We start from the raw sequence: 6,204 nt of genomic DNA on the forward strand, positions 1-6,204 counted from the left end.
ACTTGATTTGGATTTCTATTGGATTTAGACCTGACTTGAATTGGATTTGTATTTGATTTGGATTGGATTTGATTTGGATTGGATTCGAAATTGGATTTGGAATGGAGTTGGATTAGATTTCGATTGGATTTGGATTTGGATTAGATTTAGACGGGATTTGGATTAGATTTGAATTTGATTTGGATTGAATTTGGATTAGATTTGGATTAGATTTCGAATGGATTTGGATTGGATTTTAACGGGATTTGGATTTGGATTTAGATTTAGATAGGATTTGGATTGAATTTGAATTGAATTTAGATTGAATATATATTGGAGTTGAATTGGATTTGGATTGGATTTGAAATTTATTTTGGAATGGAGTTGGATAAGATTTCGATTGGATTTGGATTTGGATCAGATTTAGATTGGATTTGGATTGGATCTGGATTGAATTTGGATTGGATTAAATTTGGATTGCATTTGGATTGGATTTCGATTGGATATCGATTGGATTTGGAATGGATTTAGATTGCATTTGAATTGGATTTGGATTGGATTTGGATTGAATTGGATTGGATTTGGATTGAATTTGGTTTAGATTTGGATTGGATTTGGATTGGATTTGGATTGGATTTGGATTGGATTTGGATTAGATTTGGATTGGATTCGGATTGGATTTGTATTGAATTTAAATTGTATTTGGATTGGATTTGGATTAGATTTGGATTGGATTGGGATTGGATTTGGATTAGATATGGATTATATTTGGATTGGATTTGGATTAGATATGGATTATATTTGGATTGGATTTGAAATTGGATTTGGAATCGGATTAAATTTGGATTGAATTTGGATTGGATTTCGATTGGATTTGGAATGGGTTTGGATTGGATTTGAATTGGATTGGGATTGGATTTGGATTGAATTTGGTTTGGATTTGGATTGGATTTGGATTTGAATTGTATTTGGATTTAATTTGGAGCGGATTGGATTTGATTTGGATTGGATATCGATTAGATTTGGATTGGATTTGGATTAGATTTGGATTGGATTCGGATTGGATTTGTATTAGATTTGAATTGTATTTGGATTGGATTTGGATTAGATTTGGATTGGATTTGAATTGGATTTGGATTTGATTGGATTTGGATTGGATTTAGATTGGGTTTGTATTCGATTTGGATTGGATTTGGATTAGATTTGGATTATATTTGGATTGGATTTGAAATTGGATTTGGAATGGATAAGAAAATTATTTTGAGCTTTTTAGTGGAATGTCTTCACTTGTCATAAGACGAGTGTATACCATCCCATTGAATTCCACCACTTAATTGTATCTTGACAGATACGTATTTCGACCTCAACAGTAAGGCCGTCTTCAGTGTCTCGTACTTGACTCGACTCAGTCGAGTCAAGTACGAGACACTGAAGACGGCCTTACTGTTGAGGTCGAAATACGTATCTGTCAAGATACAATTAAGTGGTGGAATTCAATGGGATGGTATAAACTCGTCTTAGGACAAGTTTGGAATGGAGTTGAATTAGATTTCGATAGGATTTGGATTTGGATTAGATTTAGTTTGGATTTGGATTAGATTTAGATTAGATTTGGATTTGATTTGAATTTGATTTGGATTGAATTTGGATTGGATTTGGATCAGATTTAGATTGGATTTGGATTGGATTTAAACGGGATTTGGATTTAAATTTAGATAGGATTTGGATTGAATTTAAATTGAATTTAGATTGGATATGGATTGGAGTTGAATTGGATTTGGAATGGAGTTGGATAAGATTTCGATTGGATTTGATTTGTATCGGATTTGAATAGGATTTTAATTGTATTTGGACGGGATTTGGTGTAAAATGAATTTGGATTAGATTCGTATGGATTTGAATTGAATTGTGATTGAAATTGGATTGGATTTAGATTCGATCTGAATTGAATTAAATTGCATTTAAGTTGGATTTGCATATTTCATTCCTTTTGAATTAGATAGATGTAAGTTTGGACTTGAATTGGATTTGGCTACGGTTTAAGCCGTAGATTGATTGTATTATATTTTAAATCTTTTTGAAGAATTGAGAAGGGAGTTTTGAATTTCAATTTATTGAACTACAAAAAAGTAGTAAGACTAGAGTTTGATGTGGATAATATTTGTTCAAGGATCAACAATATGAAGTTCTAAAGTCATTCTACATTTATTACACATCTGGAGAGTAGAGTTGGAGAAGAATGTAGTAGATAAGATCAGGTCTATATAGTATCGAAAAAAAAAGTTATTCACTGTACTGCATTGTGGTATTGGCAATCAGTTGACTTTTGTTATTTAAATACGCTCTTTTGATATGTATTTATTTCGAATGGGTAGCAAGCTACCTTATTTTGAAACATGTCGGATGATTGTGTCAAAAGCGAAAAGCGGATCAGTTTGCTGAGTATTGTTGCGACGAACGGACGAGCCTAGTAACCTCGTCTAGGTACATGTACTCCAGATTAAGAACTGGAATTTCCGGATGAGTTTCTAATGGAAATTCAAAAATATTTACTGGTGGAATTTTGTAAAAAATTTCTAAAGATTTCTTGAAGCAAGTCTCGAAACGAATTCAGGATGAAACTTCCGAAAGATTCCTGAAAGAATTTCTGAAGGATTTTCTGAAGGAATTCTCGAAAGAATGCTCAAAGATGATTCCGGAGAAATTTCTAAAGGAATCTCCGAAGGTCTAAAGTTATTCCTGGAAAAAATACCTAAAAAAAACATCGGATGAATGAGCAAAGAAATTCCTATAAGTATTTTCGAAAGAATACCTGAAGATGTAAAGAAATTTCTGAGGGAAATTTCGAAGGAATTCGTACTAGAGTTATCGTAAAGATTTCTTGAGAAAGTTCTAGCAGAATTTTTAAAACATATTCCGAATAAATTCCTAAAAGAATTCTTAATTTTCTTAAAAATCCAATCTTTGAATTTTCGAAGGAATGTTATTAGATACATCCAATGGAATCCCCCAATTTATTTTCGGAATTCCAATTTTTTCAATTTGTCTTCGGAAATACCGTTCGAAACATCTTCGAAAATTTCTTCAGAAATTACTCCGGAAATTCTTCTAGGGATTTTCTTCGAGAATTCATTGACCAATTCTTTTAGGAATTTCTTCGGCAATTCTTTTGTAAATTTTATTGGGAATTTGTTTGGAGTAGCAACGGAAAACTTTTCAGGAGAATTCTTTTTATAAATTTCTTTATGAATTCCTTTGAAAATTGCATTAGGAATTCCTGTGGAAAATATATTAGGAACTCTTTCAATTTTTTAAGCAATTGTATAAGCAATTATTTCAGGATTTTGTCAAACAAAGAAATCAGGAAATCCTTTCCGAAACGCTAGGAAGAAATTCTTGGAATTCCTTTGTAATTTCACTTGGGAATTTATTCAGAACTCCATCCAGGAATTCTTTCCAAAATTCATTTAGGAATACCTTTGAACATTGCTCCGAAAATTTTATGAAAAACTCCTCACACCTTCGGATATTTATTTCGAAATTCTCTCGGGAATCTCTCCAGAAATTCATTACTAAATTCGAATCATTTAAAAAATTACCTCAAGAGTTTATCGAAATGATCATCTGAAAATACCTTTAATATTTCCGTTAGAAATTCCTTTAGGATTAGGTGAATTTTATATGGTTTTACCAAAAAAAAGGAAGTTCGAAAGGAATTTCTTGTTCAATTAACGATTTCCGAAGGAGTCCCTGCAGGAAACTCAAAAACAATAAAAGGTGAAATTTTCTTAATTATTTCTGGAGTGGAAAACATTTCTGAATGATATTTAGATAATTTTTGAATAAACTACTGAAGAAACATCAGAATTAATTTGCAAAGAAATTTCCAGAGGAAAGACTGAAAGCTTTTCGGATAGATTTGGTAAACCGTGTATATAGTTGAGCGAGCTCTACTTGATATCATGTGAACCAATATGAGTGAATAGATAAAGGAACGGTTCGACACTTTATCCCATAGCTCCTATTTCCATCAAAAACAAAGCAACGAAAAGGAATTTGGATTGTTTCTTATTTTTGTGATTTTTTTTTTAAACAATGAGCACGCGTGTTAGCAAAAAAGAAAAGCGACGAAATTGGTGCCGTATTTCTTTGTTTTGCGATGAGATGAACATAATGTTCAGTGGGATGGAAACGGAACAGCTCCCCCACTTAAAGTAAATGGTTCTAACTTCGGAAACCGTTTGATTCACAAAATTTAACTAAACTTCGATTTCGAAACATTTTTCAAAGCACAATTGTAAATGCGGCTCTGAGTATGTGTATCCCTGTCGCGATGCCTATATCGGGCGATCGTCATTGCGGGCTCCGTAAGCTGAGACTCGATTCGTCGCTGCTCCATGAGAAACAGAACCCACTCCGTTTGTCATGCTGTCTCTCTGTACGACCGTCAACGATTGAACCAGTAATCTTGCTTCATAGGGCACCACTCCTTTTCTTCTCAAGGTCTACCGCGTGTGGTTTGGTTTGTACTTTCCTAGACGTGTGCATGCCGGTAAGGCGATTCTAAAGCCCCGCGCCGTAAAGTGCGAAGCTCAGGTTAAGATTGCGTTGGGGCTCTAGCCTCTAATCTTGGTAAAGTGTTTTGACCGTTAAGAGCGCTGGCGGCGTTATCGCTCGGGGTAGCTCTTCGTTTATTCTGTTACTCCCGCACTTCAGAGCAAGTCACTCACTCAGATTCGAGGATGGTCACGGGTGGCAATTTGAAGTGATTGTTGAGTGGCTACTCGGCGGTTGTCAGGATTGTGCTCAACGTGCATGATCTGCGGCGAGATTTATGAGCGAACAGAAACCGATGGATGCAGTCAGTGAAAGGTACACAATTCCAATACATTGGTAACAACAAATCCATGATTAAATTTATACGACACTTATTTTTTAAAGTGACCTTAAAAGTCTAAAAGATGGATTTGATCTATACATATAAAACAAAGTAGGCATTTGTACGACACCTCATCACTAAAGTTTTGGCTCATTTATATTCGTTTTCTTCTTCTTTTGACGATTTTTCCTCGTTTCGTTCTGACGTAAATAATTGGAATGTTTTGAAAATTAAAACTCAATCTCTTCGATAAAATGGTTTTTTGAACAATTTATCTGGGAATTTCAAATCCCAGTCCACAGATGATGAGGTCAACGTTGATAAGTGTTAAACGTTGATAAGTCCAAATTAGTGTCTTATTCTTTTTATAAGTCAAAAGAATCTTATAAAAGTTTCATTATAATTGCTTTGAAGTCAAATACATACAGAAACATTTGCAGAAGTAATTCTAATTCGATATGAGGAAACAAATATCGAATTCTTGCTCCACATAGAAGTAGAACATCCGTTCTCGTGGGAATCAGATCAAATCGAATATGGGAATCAATTTCCGCAACTGCGGTGGAAACCTGTCAAGGAAAATCTATTGGCATTCCGAAGAGAGCCGCCGACGGCGATGAAGCGATGTCTGCAAATAGACTTAGTCATTGAATGCTCTTGCACCTGTCTGCAAGCGACATGATTCAGTGATCCCAATCCAAATGCAGCAAATTTCCCAATACCAATCTTGATTCGCACAGTTTCCAAACCATCACCGACTGGTGTTGGCGTCGGGTTACAGTTAATCTAATGCTTTGCATTCACCCAGATCTGTGGAAAAAATAGCCCACGAAGTAGATTTCGTATGACTTACAAACAGGAGCCAGTTGGAAACAATTTAACTCCTTAATAGAACACACTATAACTTTAATATACATCGTTGGCAGCACTAAAGGGGTTTTTGTGCCTTCACACAAGCCATTTGCCTTCTACATGTACGTGGCGCAAAATATTTTCAATGAACTATTAGCCGTTTGCAAGGTGGAACGGGAACACAAAAAACGCGCCTAACTTTCAATTGAAAAAATAATGGACGAACGCGATAGTCTGACCACGGTGCGGTGGTGTTTCACGATAAACAACAACAGGTAAATGTCTGTGCACGATAGGACCGCGCACAGCACCGCCCAACTTTAGAAGCTGGATGAGATAAGCTTAATTCATTTTTCCTCGCTTTCCATCAGAATCAGATTTTTTTGTAGATTATCTGCCTGAGCGATCATAAGTTGTAAAAGGCTAATAGGGGTGCATTGTGTTTGTAATAATAACTGTTTTAAGCCGCTTTCGGGGTGAATTTGCTGTCGGTA

Source organism: Armigeres subalbatus, chromosome 3, assembly GCF_024139115.2.
Source record: "Armigeres subalbatus isolate Guangzhou_Male chromosome 3, GZ_Asu_2, whole genome shotgun sequence".
Taxonomy (NCBI): domain Eukaryota; kingdom Metazoa; phylum Arthropoda; class Insecta; order Diptera; family Culicidae; genus Armigeres; species Armigeres subalbatus.